At 42.9% G+C, this 20,553-nt stretch overlaps 1 protein-coding gene across 5 annotated transcripts in view; it reads left to right on the forward strand.

The window, feature by feature from the left end:
- Positions 1-20,553, forward strand: part of PACC1 (proton activated chloride channel 1) — a 51,419-nt gene that overhangs the window by 6,408 nt on the left and 24,458 nt on the right. The gene's annotated exons all lie outside the window — the stretch shown is intronic.

The following is a 20,553-nucleotide window of genomic DNA, read 5'->3' on the forward strand; positions in this document are numbered from 1 at the left end:
GGCACATGCCTGTAATCTCAGCTACTTGGGAGGCTGAGGCAGGAGAATCGCTTGAACCCAGGAGGCGGAGGTTGCAGTGAGATGAGATCATGCCACTGCACTCTAGCCTGGGTGACAAGAGTGAGACTCTGCCTCAAAAAAAAAAATAAAATAAAATAAAAAAAGACTGCCTGGAAGGAAGGAGGCTGGAAGGGCAGCTAGCATTTCCTGACTGCTTCTCCTGTGCCAGGATCTGTCCTACCCCATTTGCCCCATTTAATTCTCACATCAACCCTGTGAAGTGGTTATCCCCCTTTTACAGATGAGGCCCTCAACCTCAGGGAGGTTGAGTAAAGCATGGGGAGGTCATACAGCTGGTAAACACAGACTGAGTCAAACTCTGCCCAACCCTAAACTCTCTCTACTACACCAGTGGTGTTTTCTTTTCTTTTCTTTTTTTTTTTTTTTGAGATGGAGTCTCACTCTGTCACCCAGGCTGGAGTGCAGTGGCACAGTCTCGGCTCATTGCAACCTCTGCCTCCCAGGTTCAAGTGATTCTCCTGCCTCAGCCTCCCAAGTAGCTGGGACTATAGGCGTGTGCCACCACACCCAGCTACTTTTTTATTTTTAGTAGAGATGGGGTTTCACCATGTTGGCCAGGCTGGTCTCAAACCCATGACCTCAGGTGATCTGCCCACTTCAGCCTCCCAAAGTGCTGGGATTACAGGCATGGGCCACCGCACCTGGCCTACATCAGTGGTTTATAAAAACTATTTTAAGTGGTGGTAATCCCAACACTTCGGGAGGCCAAGATGGGAGGATCTCTTGAGGCCAGGAGTTTGAGACCAGCCTTAGCAATAAAATGAGATCCTGCCTCTACCAAACAGACAAAAACCAAAAACACTCACACGAAACAATAAGCATTCTTTTATTAAAGCCCAATATGTAAAAGATAGTAGCATGGCTAATCCTCCCTCTGACATGAGGCATTGCCTCTAAAGCCCTAAGGCTCCCGGGAGAACAACTTGAAAGACCTGTATATTAATTTTCTATTGTTTCTATAACAAATTACCAAAAACTTAGTGGCCTAAAAAAACACAAATTTATTATCTTATAGTTCTGGAGGTCAGGAGTCCAAAATGGATCTCACTGGGCTAAAATTAAGCTGTCTGCAGGCCTGAATTCCTTTCTAGGGGCTTGAGGAGAGAACTGGGTCTTTGCCTTTTCTAGCTTCTGGAGGCCTCCTGCATTCCTTGGCTTGTGGCCCCTTCCTGCAGTTTCAAAACCAGCAGTGGCTCGTCGAGTCTTTCTCACATCACATCACTCTGACGCTGACTCTCCTGCCTCCCTTTTCTGTGTTTAAAGGGCCTTTGTGATCACATCGGGCCCACCCAGGTAACCCAGGATAATCTCCCTGCTTTAAAGTCAGCTGATTAGCAACCTTAGTCCCATTTGCTGCCCTAATTCCCCTTTTCCATGCAACTTGACATATTCACAGGTTCTGAGGATTAACACTTGGGCATCTTTGGGAGCCTTTATTCTGCCTACCACACCTTGCACTACCCTCTTGCCCCCAACCAGAAGTGCATAGATGGAGGCAGGAGAAAGAAGAGGGAGGCCAGACTTGGAAAGATGAGGCTTGTCTTTGTGTTTCCTTTCATAGAGAAGTGCCCAGGTAAATCAGGAGGTGGCCCTAATGTCCTTGGACCTTAGCAGCCTCTCTTTTGCCTCAGATTCCTGGGGCTGCAAAGCCTGGGGTCAATCAGAATAGGAAGCCAGGCCTCAGGCAGAGCAAATTTTGGGTAGTTCCATCAACTGGCAAGAGCATTCCCACTTGCTTTGGGGTAGCCTTCCCAGTTGCTTTGGGGGAACCAGATGAGCTGGGCTCATCTCCTTTCTAAATCACAGAAGATTCAGATCTCAGGAGTCCATTTGGCTGGGTCAGTAGTGAGTTGGCTCAAATTTGATGGACTGATACACAACTCTCAGAGCTCATTTCTTGCCTCTGAGTCTTCTTTTTTTTTTTGAGACAGTTTCCCTGTGTCAACTAGGCTGCAGTGCAGTGGCACGATCTTGGCTCACTGCAACCACCACCTCCTGAGTTCAAGCAGTCCTCATGCCTCAGCCTCTCGAGTAGCTGGATTATAGGCACTTGCAATCATTCCTGGCTAATTTTTGTATTTTTAGTAGAGACGAGGTTTTGCCATGTTGGCCAGGCTGGTCTTGAACTCCTAACCTCAAGTGATCCACCTGCCTCAGCTTCCCAAAGTGCTGGGATTACAGGCGTGAGCCACTATGCTTGACCCCTTTGAGTCTTCTAATAATAATAATAAAAATAATGGTAATGGTGATAGTGGTTGCCATTTTGGGGATGCTTTCATGTACTAGGCCTGTGTAGGGCTTTAGGGCTTTTTTTGGGGGGGGGGATGGGACCTTGCTTTGTGGACTGGGCTACAGTACAGTGGTGTGATCATGGCTCATTTCAGCCTCCCGAGTAGTTGAGACTACAGACATGCGCCACCATACCTGGCTAATTTTTAAATTTTTTTTAGAGACAAGGTCATGCAGTGTTGCCCAGGCTGGTCTCAAACTCCTGGGCTCAAGTGATCCTCCTGCCTTGACCTCCCAAAGTGCTGGAATCACAGGTGCAAGCCATTGCTCCGAGCCTATAGGGCTTTTTATATACACTTTATCCTGTAATCTTCACAGCCACTCTGTGAGGTGAATGGTTAGTCCTAGTTTATAGATGAGGAACCCAAGGCACAGACGTTAAGGAATATGCTCAGAGCTCATGAGTGGCAAGGCTCAAATCCGTACCCAGAGCTGTCTCGCAAGGTGTTCTGACTCTGGCTCAGTTGTTCCTAGATGAGAGCTTTCCTGCTCCAAATTCTCCCCTCCCTGTAGCAGATCAATTAAGGACTGCTTCACTTGTTATGCCAAGTGCTGACACCACAAAGAGGGTGAGTAAGTTCCTCCAGGAACTCAGGCATATAGAGACAGAAGGCGGGTTACCCAAGGAAGAACTTGTCCCTCCTTCTGAGCCTTCCTTGACTTCCCTGATGAGGTCCCTTTCTCCCTGTGATATGCTTTCCTTTGTAACAGTTAACACAGTTGATAGGTCACATTTATTGGGTTTAATTATTCAGTTAATTGTTATCCACCCCTTGGCACTGCCCTACAAGTTCTGTGAGGCACACAGATTTTGTCTTCTCCTCCTTTACTGTAACTCCAGTGCCTAGTGTGGAGTGTAGTATGGAAGTATGACTCCATAGAAGTATGAGTACTGTAGGTACTCAGTACCTATTTGTCCTCTGGGGGAGAGCAGTGGAGATTTAGAGCAAGAGAGCCTCTCATCTAGGAGCAACTGAGCTAACTGGAATGAATGAATGAGGGCCAAAGAAATGGTAGAGTCAGGTGCTTCAAAATTAATGAAGGGGCCTGGCGTGGTGGCTCACACCTGAAGGGGCTCACACTGTGGCTCATCCCAGCACTATGGGAGGCCAAAGCGAGCAGATCATCTGAGGTCAGGAGTTCGAGACCAGCCTGGCCAGCGTGGCGAAACCCCATCTCTACTAAAAATATCAAACAAACTAGCCGGGGCATGGTGGCAGATGCCTGTAATCCCAGCTACTCAGGAGGCTGAAGCAGGAGAATCACTTGAAACCAGGAGGCGGAGGTTGCAATGAGCCGAGATTGTGCCACTGCACTCCAGACTGGGTGATAGAGCAAGATTCCATCTCAAAAAATAAAAATACAAATACAAAAATTAGCCAGGAATGATGCATGCCTGTAATCCCAGCTACTTGGAAAAAAAAAAAAAAAAAGGAAGGAAGGCTGGCTGGTTTGAGAAAGTGGGACTACTCCGAAGGAAAGGTAACATGTAGGTGCAAAAGAAGGGGCTGGCTAGGGAAGGGAGATGACATGAGCAACTGTATAGAGATGGGAATAAAATAGGACATGTCAGAGATCATGAATAGCATGGTATGGTTGGGGCAGAGGGCTGGTGAGCAAAGTAGAGGGAGATGAGGTAGGAAAGAGAGACTTGGTCAGATTGTGGAGGGGTCTGAGTGTCAGGGTCTGTACATTATCTAGTAGGGAGCAGGGAGTATTTAAAAGGATTAGGGCTGGGCGCGGTGGCTCATGCCTGTGATCCCAGCACTTTGGGAGGCTGAGGTGGGTGGATCACGAGGTCAGGAGATCGACACCATCCTGGCTAACACGATGAAACCCCGTCTCTACTAAAAATACAAAAAATTAGCCAGGAGTGGTGGTGGGTACCTGTAGTCCCAGCTACTCGGGAGGCTGAGGCAGGAGAATGGCGTGAACCTGGGAGGCAGAGCTTGCAGTGAGCCGAGATCGCGCCACTGTACTCCAGCCTGGGCAACAGAGCGAGACTCTGTCTCAAAAAAATAAATAAATAAAAAATAAAAGGATTGGAACAGGACAGTAAGAGGAGTAAAGTGAGGATTCAGATGAATGTGGCTGGATTAAGGCAAAGGGAGACAACCATGCTGTGGCAAAGGCTGATGTGAGAGGGTGCTTTGCTGTAGCAGAGGGGGAGAAGGAAGAATCAAAAGAGGATTCTTAATTTTGAAGCCAGCCAAACGGGAGAATGATACTACATAGAGATGGAGCCTAGAGAGGCAAATGGCTTAGAAAAGAAGATGGCCAGGTGTGGTGGCACGCCTGTAATCCCAGCACTTTGGGAGGCTGAGGCAGGTGAGTCACTTGAGGCCAGGAGTTCAAGACCAGCCTGGGCAATATGGCAAAACTCTGTCTCTACAAAAAACACGAAAATTAGTTGGGCATGATGGCATGCATCTGTAATCCCAGCTACTTGGGAGGCTGAGGTGGGAGAATCGCTTGAGCCCAGGAGGCGGAGGTTGCAGTGAGCTGAGATTGCACTGCTGCACACCAGCCTGGGCGACAGAGTGAGAGACCCTGTCTCAAAAAAAAAAAAAAAAAAAAAAAAAAAACCTATTTGTTGTTGGCATACGGTCAGTTGAAGTCGAGATGGCCCAGAGGCAATGACAGTTACAGGATGGACAGGAGAGAAGGGAGGGCTGGAGTTGTGCAACCTGGAGAAATCCCATGGGGGCAAGGTCACAGGGACAGATGGAAAATGAGCAGGGGGGCCATGAAGACTGAACCTCACAAACATCCCTGTTTGGGGGCCAAAAGAGGAGCTGGGGCTGGAAAAGGAGTTGAATGGAGGGCCTGGAGGTAGGAGCTGCAAGAAAGGAGGACAGTGTAGCAGAGATTCAAGTTAAGCACCCAAACATGCAGGGTTGTAAATCAGTTTTATTCTCTGGAATACATAATTCCATACCATAATGCACTAAAAGCTTTAGTCTATTCATTTCCTGTCTATCAAGTGAATCAGAACCAATTAGTATTCTGTTCAAAGGGAGAAATGACATCAGACATGCTAATAGAATAAGCACTTTCTTACATCAGAGATGTAATCAAACTGAGGAAAACCCTTGGTTAGTCATTACAATCAGTTCTCCATAGAAACAACTGTATATAATGGGATAGACAAAAAATTCATTATTAGACCTTATCAAGATGAAAACCTTGGCTGGGCACGGTGGATCACGCCTGTAATTCCAGCACTTTGGGAGGTCGAGGTGGGTGGATCACCTAAGGTCAGGATTTTGAGACCAGCCTGACCAACATAGTGAAACTCCACCTCTACTAAAAATGCAAAGTTAGCCAGGCATGGTGGCTCATGCCTGTAATTCCAGCTACTCAGAAGGCTGAGGCAGGAGAATTGCTTGAACCTAGGAGGTGGAGGTTGTAGTGAGCCAAGATCGTGCCATTGCACTCCAGCCTGGGTGACAGAGTGAGACTCCATTCCCGTCCCCCTCAAAAGAAGACCTTTTGTGTATCAAAGGACACTATCAAGAAAGTGAAAAGACAGCCCACAGAATGGGAAAAAGTATTTGCAAATCATACATCTGATAAGGGACTGGTATTTAGAATATATAAAGAACACCTACAATTCAACAATAAAGACAAATAACTCAGTTTAAAAATGGGCAAAGAATCTGAATAGACATTTTTCCAAAGAAGATATACAAATGACTAGTAAGCACATGAAATAATGCCAACATCATTAGTCATCAAGGAAATGCAACTCTAAATCACGATGAGATAGCACTTCACACCCACTAGGATGGTTATAATTTTTAAAAAGTGGATAATAAGTTTTGGCAAGGATGTAGAGAGATTGGAACCCCCATACGTTGCTGATGGGAATGTAAAATGGTGCAGCTGCTGTGGAAAATAGTCTGACAGTTCCTCAAAAGGTTAACTACAGAGTTACCATATGGGCCAGCAATTCCATTCCTAGGTGTATATTCGTGAGAAATGAAAACTTACGTCCACATGAAAACTTACATCTCCAAAAAATGTGTACATGAATATTCATAGCAGCTTTATTTGTAATAGCCAAAAAGTGGAAATAAGCCAAATGACTATCAACTGATGAATGGATAAGTAAAATGGTACATTCACACAATAGAATATTATTTGACAATAAAAGAATGAGGAACTGGCTGGGTGCGGTGGCTCATGCCTGTAGTCCCAGCACTTTGGGAGGCCAAGGTGGGTGGATCACTTGAGGTCAGGAGTTCAAGACCAGCCTGACCAACATGGTGCAACCCCGTCTCTAACAAAAATATGAAAAATTAGCCAGGTATGGTGGTGCGCACCTGTAATCCCAGTTACTTGGGAGGCTGAGGCAGGAGAATCACTTGAACCCGGGAGGTGGAGGTTGCAGTGAGCCAAGATGGTGCCACTGCACTCCAGCCTGGGTGACAGAGGGAGACTCTGTCGCAAAAAAAAAAAAAAAAAAGGAACTGATGCATGCTGTAACTTGGATAAATATATATATATATATATATATTTTTTTTTTTTGAGACAAGAGTCTCTGTTGCCCAGGCTAGAGTGCAGTGGCACCGTCTCGGCTCATTGCAACCTCTGCCTCCTGGGTTCAAGTGATTGTCCTGCCTCAGCCTCTCGAGTGGCTGGGATTACAAGCATGTGCCACCACAACCAGCTACTTTTTGTATTTTTAGTAGAGACGAGGTTTTGCCATGTTGGCCAGGCTGTTCTCGAACTCCTGACCTCAGGTGATCCTCCCACCTCAGAGTCCCAAAGTGTTGGGATTACAGGTGTGAGCCACCGCGCCTGGCTGTATGTCGAAAACATAGAGAAGTCAGACACAGCCACATATATGATGCCCTTTATGTGAAATGTTCAGAACAGGCAAATCCATAGGGACAGAAATTAGATTAGTGGTTGCCAGGAAAGGGGAAGTAACCACTCTTGGGTATGGAGTTTCTTTTTGGGTAATGAAAATTTTCTGTAGATAGTCGTGGTGGTTATACATCTTGTGAATATACAAAAAACTGCTGAATATATTTACTTTAAAAGGGTAAATTGTATGGTATGTAAATTATATCTAAAAAAGAGAAACAAAATTGACCACACTAAACAGAAAAAAAAGGTGGGCAAAAAATTCAGAATGCCTCTTAGCCTAGTGCTCCCTGCAAGGTGGAGTTTCACAGGATTATGGCAGACAACCAAGCCCCCTTCCTCTAAATAGAGGTTCCATGATATTTTCAGTAACCGAATTGCCCATCACAGATCCCCTTAGTGGATGAACTTGCATTCTGGGGCAAGTTTGGGGTTTTGAAGGAATTCTGTCTTGAATTTTACAAAGCATATAAACTACCTTTCCCAGGAACATCTTGTGCATTATTTTTGTCTTCCTACTACCCTGAGTTTGCATTCATTTAAAGGATGATACTTTTAAAGCACATTCATCCAGTTTGCCACAAAAAGCCAGTGTTAGTTTTCTCACTACATAGTGCGTAGGACATTTTATCAAATAACGAGCACTGTTTTTTTTTATGATAAAGTATAATGGTGTCTAGTTTCGGAATTGGAGTGTTACTTATAGCAAGTGTGGAGGATAAGTAAATAGTTTTACAGTTTTTATTTAGATCACACTCCTATTTGTGGATCAAGAAGAGGCCTGTAAAGAAGCTAAACTTGGCTTCTGTGAGTAAAACAGAAGAGAAGGCTTTTGGTCAATGTTCCCATGAGAGTAATTTGTTCCAAGTACCTCTCCCAGATGAATTGCAGTGATAGAATTGGCATGTGATCTTCTTGTTTTATGCCTATTTTTAGAATTTTCAGGAACATGTAGGGAGAACTTCATCTCTTTCCTTAACCAAGGCCATCATGAAGGCAAAACATTTCAAATCATGTTTATCTGGCTTAATGCAGAGTGGACACACCTGTCCACAGATGCCAGTCATCGTTCGTCTTTATTATATTGTTCAGCCTGGATGTAGTATAGAGTTTGTCTTAGAAGTTTTCTGGGCCAGGTGCAGTGGCTCATCCCTGTAATCCCAGCACTTTGGGAGGCTGAGGTGGGCAGATCACCTGAGGTCAGGAGTTCAAGACCAGCCTGGCTAACATGGTGAAAGCCCGTTTCTACTAAATATATAAAAAATTAGCCAGGTGTGGTGGCGCACACCTGTAATTCCAGCTACTTGGGAGGCTGAGGCAGGAGAATCACTGGACCCCAGGAGGCGGAGGTTGCGGTGAACCAAGATTGCACCATTGGACTCTAGCTTGGGCAACAAGAGTGAAACTCCGTCTCAAAAAAAAAAGTTTTCCAGGTCAGGTACAGTGGCTCATGCCTGTAATCCCAGCATTTTAGGAGGCCGAGGCGGGTGGATTGCTTGAGTACAGGAGTTCTAGACCAGCCTAGGTGACATGGTGAAACCCCATCTCTACAATAAATAACAAAAATTAGCTGGGCATGGTGGCACGTACCTGTAGTCCCAGCTACTCAGGAGGCTGAGATGGGAGGATTGATTGAGCCTGGGAGGTGGAGGTTGCAGTGAGCCAAAAATCATGCCACTGCACTCCAGCCTGAGTGACAGAGTGAGACCCCACTTGAGTCCAGGAGTTCAAGGCTGCAGTGAGCTATGATCACACCAGTGCACTCCAGCCTGAGTGACAGAGTGAGACCGTGTCTCTTAAAAAAAAAAAAAAAAGTGTTTCAGACTTTTCTACTTGTTATGAAGTTATATTCTTTCAATTACATCTTTTATTATTAATGACTGTAATTGTAAAAATGCTCACAATTGTGTAGGGAAAGAGCATTGGGCTAGGAGTCAGGACTCTTAAGACTCTCTCATTCTGATTGTGCCAGTTACTGGCTGTGGGATCTGGATTGTTGTACAAAGAGTAGAGTTGGGCCAGATGGCCTTTTAGGTCCCTATCAACTCTTAAAAATTAGATTCAGATGTTATGCAACAAATCAGTCACTTCAGAGTTCCTTCAGTTGTATCTTGTGATCTTTTCAAACCCCGTTAGAATGTAGTAAGCTGGTACTCATTGCCACTGCAGTTATGAGCAGCTCATGACAGTGAATGTATTTTCACCCATCAGGTTTTGAAGTATACCCATGGTCCCATTTGGACCATGGGAGTTGGTTGTACCTTCCGAGCTAAATAGCTGTGGGTAGGTTCCTGTGCATAGATCCTGTGGCCCTGCAGCCCAGCTACAGCTGACTGCTCAGGGGTCAGCACCCAAAAAAGGGAAGCCATCTATAGGCTGGACTTGAAGGAGGTCAGTGTCTTGTGAGGTATCTGGTGGAACACCTTATACAGGATACTTTCTCGGGGATAATTTGAGTGCAAGACTCACGGAGAAGGACTTAGTAAAGTGGAGCAGGGTCATGAGAGAAACATGGAGAGAAGGCAGATAGCAAAGCCATGAAGGAGCAGAAATTGACACAGTGTCTATTAGCAATAGGTAGAGGCAAAAGTGAAATCAAACACAAAAGAGGCTGAGATGAGAAAGAATTGCCTTAATTCCTTTTGGACAACTAGAGCTGCTGTGGACCTTGGTGGCTTAGCTCTCAGCTACCCATTGGGTTTCCCCAGTTCTCACTTATCCTCGTACCTGTAGAGTAAACCTCCACTGCCCACAGTAACCTGTTCCTTAAAACCTAAAGGGGCCTCACTGACAGTTCTGGAAATTTGCATTTCTGTGTAAAGTGAAAACCTTCTAAAGTATTTTGCCAAAAAACAGCAAGGAACATTCACTGGTTTATAGTTTTACATGCTTGATTGCACTAATATTCTCTGATGGATTGAGTTAGCATGGCAAGACTTAGTTCATCTATTATTTAGGTTATTTATTCATTCGACAAACATGGAAACATTACATTCCTACTATGTGAAAGATACTATATTCTGCCCTGCCTCCATTTTATTTTCAGTGTATATCTTTTCAGATTTATTTTTCAAAAGAGATTATAGTTCTATGATCTTTATTTTTGCTATTTTCATAAATGAGCACTTCATTTTTTGAAGGGTAGAGGGTACATTATGTTTCTTTGGTACCAGTAATTGTTACCATTGAGCAGGCACTGTGTAATGCATTTTGCAGCGTTCTGTCATCTGCTTCTCTCAAAAATCCTGTAAAATGGAAATGATTATTTTCTTTTTACATGAAAAATGTAAGGCTTTAGGAGCACTGAGTAACTTGTCTAGGATCATGGAGTAGTTAGTAGCAAAGCTGCAGCTGGAGCTCAAAACTCTGACTCTAAAGCTCATGCTCGTAACCACTGCACAGTATATCTGCTCTTTCAGTCAGAAAATAAATGAATAATGGAAACCAAATTATTTCTTCCTTAAAATTCTCCTTGTGGTTTAGGTGCAGAACTAACATGACCTCCTCCACAGAGTCTTTGCTGATAACTGCCCTTCTCCCTGTGCTTCCCATTCTTCCTGCAGTTGAAGGAAACCTCATGTTTTATATCCTTATATGTTTCTGAATTCTGTAGCACTTTGGATTAGAGACCATCGGTCCTCCATTTGATATCTCCCTGAAGCACCTAGTACAAAATCATGCATGTAGAGTTGGTGCTTGATCTTGTAGAAGTAAAGAATGAATTATTTCCTTGTCTTTACCAACCCAGGAGACTTTGATAGTTCTGTGCTGAGCCTGCTTTTGTGCTTTAAATAAAGTAAAATTAAATAATTATGAGCAGATATTCTTTTGTGTCTTTGTATTTGAAATCTGCTATCAAAGCATATGGTTGGGTTTTATTCTTAATCCAGACTGACAGTCTCTGCTTTTTAATTGGATGGTTTAGTCCATTTACATTTGATGTGATTATTGATATGGCTGGATTTGGCTCTACCATTTTGCTGTTTTCTACTTGTCTTGCTGGGTTTTTTTGTTTGTTTCTCTGTTTTTTCTTTCTTGCAAGTTATAAACCTTACAATATTGTTGAGTAATTTCTGCTGTAGGCAGTCGTAATTTTTTTTTAAGTAGCTTTTTGTTTTACTCATTTAACATTTTCAGTGCTCTTTACATCTGAGAGTTACCATCTAGTGTCAATTCCTTTTAGCTTTCAGAATTTTTCTTAGCATGCAGTTTAGTGCAGGTCTGCTAGTGACGAATTCTCTCAGCCATTGTGTTTCAAAATATCTTTATTTCATCTTCATTTTTGAAGTTTTGCTGGATAGAGAATTATACTGGTAGACAAAAAAATTTTTTTCTTTCAGCATTTGAAGATGTTCCATTGTCTTCTGGCCTCCATTGTTTCTGTTCAGAAATTAGTTGTCGTTAGTATCAGTGCTCTATATGTAACAGACAGATAGATAGATAGATAGATAGATAGATAGATAGATAGATATTTTTTTCCCTCACTGCCTTCAAGATTTTTCTCTTTTCTTTACATTAGCACTTTGATTATGATTTGCCTCGGGATGGTTTTTTTTTGTTTGTTTGTTTGTTTTTAAGTTATCCTGGTTGGCGTTTATTGAGCTTCTTGGATCTGTAAGTTGTTGTCTTTCTCCAGTTTTGGGCCATTTTTTTTTTCAGATTTCTTTTTTTTCAATATGTATATGTATATTTTTATTATACTTTAAGTTCTAGGGTACATGTGCACAATGCAGGTTTGTTACATATGTATACATGTGCCATGTTGGTGTGCTGCACCAAGTAACTCGTCATTTACATTAGGTATATCTCCTAATGCTATCCCTACCCTTTCCCCCACCCCACAACAGGCCCCGGTGTGTGATGTTCCCCTTCCTGTGTCCGAGTGTTCTCATTGTTCAATTCCCACCTATGAGTGAGAACATGCGGTGTTTGGTTTTTTGTCCTTGCGATAGTTTGCTGAGAATGATGGTTTCCAGCTTCAGCCATGTCCCTACAAAGGACATGAACTCATCCTTTTTTATGGCTGCATAGTATGCCATGGTGTATATGTGCCACATTTTCTTAATCCAGTCTATCATTGTTGGACATTTGGGTTGGTTCCAAGTCTTTGCTATAGTGAGTAGTGCTGCAATAAACATATGTTTGCATGTGTCTTTATAGCAGCATGATTTACATTCCTTTGGGTATATAGCCAGTAATGGGATGGCTGGGTCAAATGGTATTTCTAGTTCTAGATCCCTCAGGAATTGCCACACTGTCTTCCACAATGGTTGAACTAGTTTACAGTCCCACCAACAGTGTAAAAGTGTTCCTATTTCTCCACATCCTCTCCAGCACCTGTTGTTTCCTGAATTTTTAATGATCGCCATTCTAACTGGTGTGAGATGGTATCTCATTGTGGTTTTGATTTGCATTTCTCTGATGGCCAGTGATGATGAGCATTTTTTCATGTGTCTGTTGGCTGCATAAATGTCTTCTTTTGAGAAGTATCCGTTCATATCCTTCACTCACTTGTTGATGGGGTTGTTTGTTTTTTTCTTGTAAATGTGTTGGAGTTCTTTGTAGATTCTGGATATTAGCCCTTTGTCAGATGAGTAGATTGCAAAAATTTTCTCCCATTCTGTAGGTTGCCTGTTCACTCTGATGGTAGTTTCTTTTGCTGTGCAGAAGCTCTTTAGTTTAATTAGACCCCATTTGTCAATTTTGGCTTTTGTTGCTATTGCTTTTGGTGTTTTAGACATGAAGTCCTTGCCCATGCCTATGTCCTGAATGGTATTGCCTAGGTTTTCTTCTAGGGTTTTTATGGTTTTAGGTCTGACATTTAAGTCTTTAATCCATCTTGAATTAATTTTTGTATAAAGTGTAAGGAAGGGATCCAGTTTCAGCTTTCTACATATGGCTAGCCAGTTTTCCCAGCATCGTTTGTTAAATAGGGAATCCTTTCCCCATTTCTTGTTTTTGTCAGGTTTGTCAAAGATCAGATAGTTGTAGATGTGCAGTATTATTTCTGAGGGCTCTGTTCTGTTCCATTGGTCTATATCTCTGTTTTGGTACCAGTACCATGCTGTTTTGGTTACTGTTGCTTTGTAGTATAGTTTGAAATCAGGTAGCGTGATGCCTCCAGCTTTGTTCTTTTGGCTTAGGATTGACTTGGCAATGCGGGCTCTTTTTTGGTTCCATATGAACTTTAAAGTAGTTTTTTCCAATTCTGTGAAGAAAGTCATTGGTAGCTTGATGGGGATGGCATTGAATCTATAAATTACCTTGGGCAGTATGGCCATTTTCATGATATTGATTCTTCCTATCCCTGAGCATGGAATGTTCTTCCATTTGTTTGTGTCCTCTTTTATTTCATTGAGCAGTGGTTTGTAGTTCTCCTTGAAGAGGTCCTTCACATCCCTTGTAAGTTGGATTCCTAGGTATTTTATTCTCTTTAAAGCTATTGTGAATGGGAGTTCACTCATGATTTGGCTCTCTGTTTGTCTGTTCTTGGTGTATAAGAATGCTTATGATTTTTGCACACTGATTTTGTATCCTGAGACTTTGCTGAAGTTGCTTATCAGCTTAAGGAGATTTTGGGCTGAGACGATGGGGTTTTCTAGATATACAATCATGTCATCTGCAAACAGGGACAATTTGACTTCCTCTTTTCCTCATTGAATACCCTTTATTTCCTTCTCCTGCCTGATTGCCCTGGCCAGAACTTCCAACACTATGTTGAATAGGAGTGGTGAGAGAGGGCATCCCTGTCTTGTGCCAGTTTTCAAAGGGAATGCTTCCAGTTTTTGCCCATTCAGTATGATATTGGCTGTAGTTTTGTCATAAATAGCTCTTGTTATTTTTAGATACGTCCCATCAATACCTAATTTATTGGTGTTTTTAGCATGAAGGGCTGTTGAATTTTGTCAAAGGCCTTTTCTGCATCTATTGAGATAACCATGTGGTTTTTGTCTTTGGTTTTGTTTATATGCTGGATTATGTTTATTGATTTGCATATGTTGAACCAGCCTTGCATCCCAGGGATGAAGCCCACTTGATCATGGTGGATAAGCTTTTTGATGTGCTGCTGGATTCGGTTTGCCAGTGTTTTATTGAGGATTTTTGCGTCGATGTTCATCAGGGATATTGGTCTAAAATTCTCTTTTTTTGTTGTGTCTCTGCCAGGCTTTGGTATCAGGATGATGCTGGCCTCATAAAATGAGTTAGAGAGGATTCCCTCTTTTTCTATTGATTGGAATAGTTTCAGAAGGAATGGTACCAGCTCCTCCTTGTACCTCTGGTAGAATTTGGCTGTGAATCCATCTGGTCCTGGACTTTTTTTGGTTGGTAAGCTATTAATTATTGCCTCAATTTCAGAGCCTGTTATTGGTCTATTCAGAGATTCAACTTCTTCCTGGTTTAGTCTTGGGAGGGTGTATGTGTCGAGGAATTTATCCATTTCTTCTAGATTTTCTAGTTTATTTGCGTAGAGGTGTTTATAGTATTCTCTGATGGTAGTTTGTATTTCTGTGAGATCGGTGGTGATATCCCCTTTATCATTTTTTATTGCGTCTATTTGATTCTTCTCTCTTTTCTTCCTTATTAGTCTTGCTAGCTGTCTATCAATTTTGTTGATCTTTTCAAAAAACCAGCTGCTAGATTCATTGATATTTTGAAGGGTTTTTTGTGTCTCAGTCTCCTTCAGTTCTGCTCTGATCTTAGTTATTTCTTGCCTTCTGCCAGCTTTTGAATGTGTTTGCTCTTGCTTCTCTAGTTCTTTTAATTGTGATGTCAGTGTGTCAATTTTAGATCTTTCCTGCTTTCTCTTGTGGGCATTTAGTGCTATAAATTTCCCTCTACACACTGCTTTAAATGTGTCCCAGAGATTCTGGTATGTTGTGTCTTTCTTCTCGTTGGTTTCAAAGAACATCTTTATTTCTGCCTTCATTTCCTTATGTACCCAGTAGTCATTCAGGAGCAGGTTGTTCAGTTTCCATGTAGTTGAGTGGTTTTGAGTGAGTTTCTTAATCCTGAGTTCTAGTTTGATTGCACTGTGGTCTGAGAGACAGTTTGTTATAATTTCTATTTTTTTACATTTGCTGAGGAGTGCTTTACTTCCAACTATATGGTCAGTTTTGGAATAGGTGTGGTGTGGTGCTAAGAAGAATGTATATTCTGTTGATTTGGGGTGGAGAGTTCTGTAGATGTCTATTAGATCTGCTTGGTGCAGAGCTGAATTCAGTTCCTGGATATCCTTGTTAACTTTCTGTCTTGTTGATCTGTCTAATGTTGACAGTGTGGTGTTAAAGTCTCCCATTATTATTGTGTGGGAGTCTAAGTCTCTTTGTAGGTCACTAAGGACTTGCTTTATGAATCTGGGTGCTCCTGTATTGGGTGCATATATATTTAGGATAGTTAGCTCTTCTTGTTGAATTGATCCCTTTACCATTATGTAATGGCCTTCTTTGTCTCTTTTGATCTTTGTTGGTTTAAAGTCTGTTTTATCAGAGACTAGGATTGCAACCCCTGCCTTTTTTTGTTTTCCATTTGCTTGGTAGATCTTCCTCCATCCCTTTATTTTGAGCCTATGTGTGTCTCTGCACGTGAGATGGGTTTCCTGAATACAGCACACTGATGGGTCTTGACTATCCAATTTGCCAGTCTGTCTTTTAATTGGAGCATTTAGCCCATTTACATTTAAGGTTAATATTGTTATGTGTGAATTTGATCCTGTCATTATGATGTTAGCTGGTTATTTTGCTCATTAGTTGATGTAGTTTCTTCCTAGCATTGATGGTCTTTACAATTTAGCGTGTTTTTGCAGTGGCTGGTACCAGTTGTTCGTTTCCATGTTTAGTGCTTCCTTCAGGAGCTCTTTTAGGGCAGGCCTGGTGGTGATAAAATCTCTCAGCATTTGCTTGTCTGTAAAGTATTTTATTTCTCCTTCACTTATGAAGCTTAGTTTGGCTGGATATGAAATTCTGGGTTGAAAATTCTTTTCTTTAAGAATGTTGAATATTGGCCCCCACTCTTCTGGCTTGTAGAGTTTCTGCTGAGAGATCAGCTGTTAGTCTGATGGGCTTCCCTTTGTGGGTAACCCGACCTTTCTCTCTGGTTGCCCTTAACATTTTTTCCTTCATTTCAACTTTGGTGAATCTGACAATTATGTGTCTGAGAGTTGCTCTTCTCGAGGAGTATCTTTGTGGCATTCTCTGTATTTCCTGAATTTGAATGTTGGCCTGCCTTGCTTGGTTGGGGAAGTTCTCCTGGATAATATCCTGCAGAGTGTTTTCCAACTTGGTTCCATTCTCCCCGTCACTTTCAGGTACACCAATCAGACGTAGATTTGGTCTTTTCACATAGTCCCATATTTCTTGGAGGCTTTGTTCGTTTTTTTAAATTCTGTTTTTCTCTAAACTTCTCTTCTCGCTTCATTTCATTCATTTGATCTTCCATCACTGATACCCTTTCTTCCAGTTGGTCGAATCAGCTACTGAAGCTTGTGCATTCATCATGTAGTTCTCATGCCATGGGTTTCAGCTCCATCAGGTCCTTTAAGGACTTCTCTGCATTGGTTATTCTAGTTAGCCATTCGTCTAATCTTTTTTCAAGGTTTTTAACTTCTTTGCATTGGGTTTGAATTTCCTCCTTTAGCTTGGAGAAGTTTGATCGTCTGAAGACTTCTTCTCTCAACACATCAAAGTCATTCTCTGTCCAGCTTTGTTCCGTTGCTGGTGAGGAGCTGCGTTCCTTTGGAGGAGGAGAGGCACTCTGATTTTTAGAATTTTCAGTTTTTCTGTTCTGTTTTTTTCCCCATCTTTGTGGTTTTATTTACCTTTGGTCTTTGATGATAGTGATGTACAGATGGGGTTTTGGTGTGGATGTCCTTTCTGTTTGTTAGTTTTCCTTCTAACAGTCAGGACTCTCAGCTGCAGGTCTGTTGGAGTTTGCTGGAGGTGCACTCCAGACCCTGTTTGCCTGGTTATCAGCAGCGGAGGCTGCAGAACAGCGAATATTGATGAACAGCAAATGTTGCTGTCTGATCGTTCCTCTGGAGGTTTTGTCTCAGAAGGGTACCTGGCCGTGTGAGATGTCAGTCTGCCCCTACTGGGGGGTGCCTCCCAGATAGGCTACTCAGGGGTCAGGGACCCACTTGAGGAGGCAGTCTGTCTGTTCTCAGATCTCAAACCCTGTGCTAGGAGAACCACTACTCTCTTCAAAGCTGTCAGACAAGGACATTTAAATCTGCAGAGGTTTCTGCTGCCTTTTGTTCGGCTATGCCCTGCCCCCAGAGGTGGAGCCTACAGAGGCAGGCAGGCCTCCTTGAGCTGCGGTGGGCTCCACCCAGTTCGAGCTTCCCGGCCGCTTTGTTTACCTACTCAAGCCTCAGCCATGGCAGGTGCCCCTCCCCCAGCCTCGCTGCCGCCTTGCAGTTGGATCTCAAACTGCTGTGCTAGCAATGAGCGAGGCTCTGTGGGTGTGGGACCCTCTGAGCCAGGCGCGGGATATAATCTCCTGGTGTGCCATTTGCTAAGACCATTGGAAAAGCGCAGTATTAGGGTGGGAGTGGCCCGATTTTCCAGGTGCCATCTGTCACAGCTTTGCTTGGCTATGAAAGGGAATTCCCTGACCCTTTCTGCTTCCCGGGTGAGGCGATGCCTCACCCTGCTTCGGCTCACACTCGGTGCGCTGCACCCACTGTCCTGCACCCACTGTGTGACAAGCCCCAGTGATATGAACCCAGTACCTCAGTTGGAAATGCAGAAATCACCCATCTTCTGCATCTCTCTCGCTGGGAGCTGTAGACTGGAGCTGTTCCTATTCAGCCATCTTGGAACCCAATATCAATAGTCTTTTTTTTTTTTTTTTTCTTTTCTTTTTGAGATGGAGTTTTGCTCTTGTTTCTTAGGCTGGAGTGCAATGGCGTGATCTCAACTCAATGCAACCTCCGCCTCCCGGGTTCAAGCAATTCTCCTGCCTCAGCCTCCTGAGTAGCTGGGATTATAGGCATGCACCACCACGCCCAGTTAATTTTTGTATTTTTAGTAGAGATGGGGTTTCACCACATTGGCCAGGATGGTTTCGATCTCTTGACCTTGTGATCCGCCTGCCTCAGCCTCCCAAAGTGCTGGGATTACAGGGGTGAACCACCACACCCCCGGCCTCAGATATTTTTTGTGACCCATTTTCTGTCTCCAGTTACATGTCACTACACTGCTAGATACTGTAACAATTTTCTGGGCTCCATTTAGTTTTTTTTTTCCTTCAATATTTTCTTCAAATTGGATAGTTTCTGTTGATTAAACTTTGAGTTCACGAACTCTTTCTCTGCCGTCTTTTGCTATTAAGCCTATACAGTGAACTTTTTATTTCATTTATTTCTTGTCAGATCTGGAATTTCCATCTGTTTTTTTAAATTTAATGAAACATTTTTACAGTGGTTAGATACACATAATGTAAAACTCATCATCTTACTCATTAAAATGTAGAGTTCAGTGATATTAAGCACTTTCATATTGCTGTGCAACCATCACCACCATCCATCTCCACAATGCTTTTTCATCCTGCAAAACTGAAATTCTATATATTTGGCCATTGTTATTAGTTTCTATTTCTCTATTGATCTTGTCTTTATTCCTTATTCAGATATTTTCCTTTAAGTGCTGTAAATTTTCTCTCTGCTAAATTGCAACACTGGGTCATCTTGGTGTTGGTTTCTATAGATTGCTTTTTTTCTTGAGTACAGGTCACATTTTCTTGTTTCTTAGCATGTCTAGTGATTTTTGATTGAACACTGGACATTATGAATGATATAGAGATTCTGGATTCTGTTATGATCTTCAGAAGGGTATTTTTTTTTCTTGGCATATTGTTAATATGGCAAGATTTAAGCTCTAAACTCCTATCTCCACTGCATTAGCCGTAGTTGAAATCTCCATGCAGTTCTTTCAATTTCCAGTTGTTACTTTTTGCTGGCCCCCCCTGGGTTCTCCAGCCAAGGATCTGAACATATATTTAGTTGCAGATTTGGGAGTTTCACCCCCTGTGTGGCTCCCTCCCTTTCATGGTTTTGTCTTAACTTTCTGGCTGCTCTTCTAGCCCTGAACTTTGTCCCTGTCACTCTGAACCATGCCTTATAGGGATTGGCATGTATTCTTAGGCAAAAAGCTACAGATGTATAAATCTCACCAAGTACAGTTCTTCTCTTTCAAGGGTAGCCTCTCTTTCAATTTCTACCTGCTTTTGATCATTCTCCCAGTGCCTTCAAATAATTTAAAATATGTTGTCCAAAGTTTATAATTGTTTTCTGTGGAAGGGTGATGTGACACTGCTACTCTGTCACTGTTGGAAGCCAGATGCCAAGCAGATACCTTTTGGGGCTTACATTCAGATGCTTCCCTTGTTCTCAGCCTTGTGCTCAGCTGGGCTGTGGAGGAAATAGGGCTTCTTCTCAGGGAGCTCCATTTTCAGCTGAGGAGCAGAGAGGGCACAGGGAGCCCTGTGGATTTAGTCAGCTCGGACTGCTGTAACAAAATGCCACAGTTGAGTGGCATAAACAACAGAAATTTATTTCTCACAGTTCTGGAAGTGAGAATCCAATATCAAGGTGCCAGCAGGATTGAATTCTGGTGAGGCCTTTCTCCTTGGCTTGCAGACGGCTGCCTTCTTATTGTGTCCTCACATGGCCTTTTTTCCTGTGTGCATGTGCTCCTAGTGTCTCCTCCTCTTATAAGGATTCTGGTCGTATTGGATCAGGCCTCATCCTTATGGCCACATTTAACCTTAATTATATCCTTGAAGTCCCTGTCTCTAAATATAGTCACATTGAGGGTTAGGGCTTCAACCTGAATTTGAGGGTGGGGGATACAGTTTCGTCCATAACAGAGATTAATGTAGCTTCCAGCCTCAGGATTTTGTGAGGGAGGTAGGGGAGACAGAGTTGTGTTGTACCAATAGCATCAGGACGTGTTCAATCAGTCACCATGTAAATGCAGAATGTTCCAGGCATAGCATGAAGGGCTAAGGATTCAGTTAGGGATAAGACTGGCCCCATCCCTGCCCTCATGGAACTCACAGCCTAGGAGGATAAAAGATGTATAGACATGACATTGCAGAGTGATGAAGTAGGGGATGTACAGGGCTCCCTGGGAACACTGAGGAAGAGGTGCCCAAATAAAGGTTAGGGGTCAGGAGAGGCTTCCTCAAGAAAATGTCTTTCTTTCTTTTTTCTTTTTTTTTTTTTTTTTTGAGATGGAGTTTCGCTCTTGTCGTCCAGGCTGGAGTGCAATGGAGTAATCTCGGCTCACTGCAACCTCCGCCTCCTGGGTTCAA

Source organism: Pan troglodytes, chromosome 1, assembly GCF_028858775.2.
Source record: "Pan troglodytes isolate AG18354 chromosome 1, NHGRI_mPanTro3-v2.0_pri, whole genome shotgun sequence".
Classification (NCBI taxonomy): domain Eukaryota; kingdom Metazoa; phylum Chordata; class Mammalia; order Primates; family Hominidae; genus Pan; species Pan troglodytes.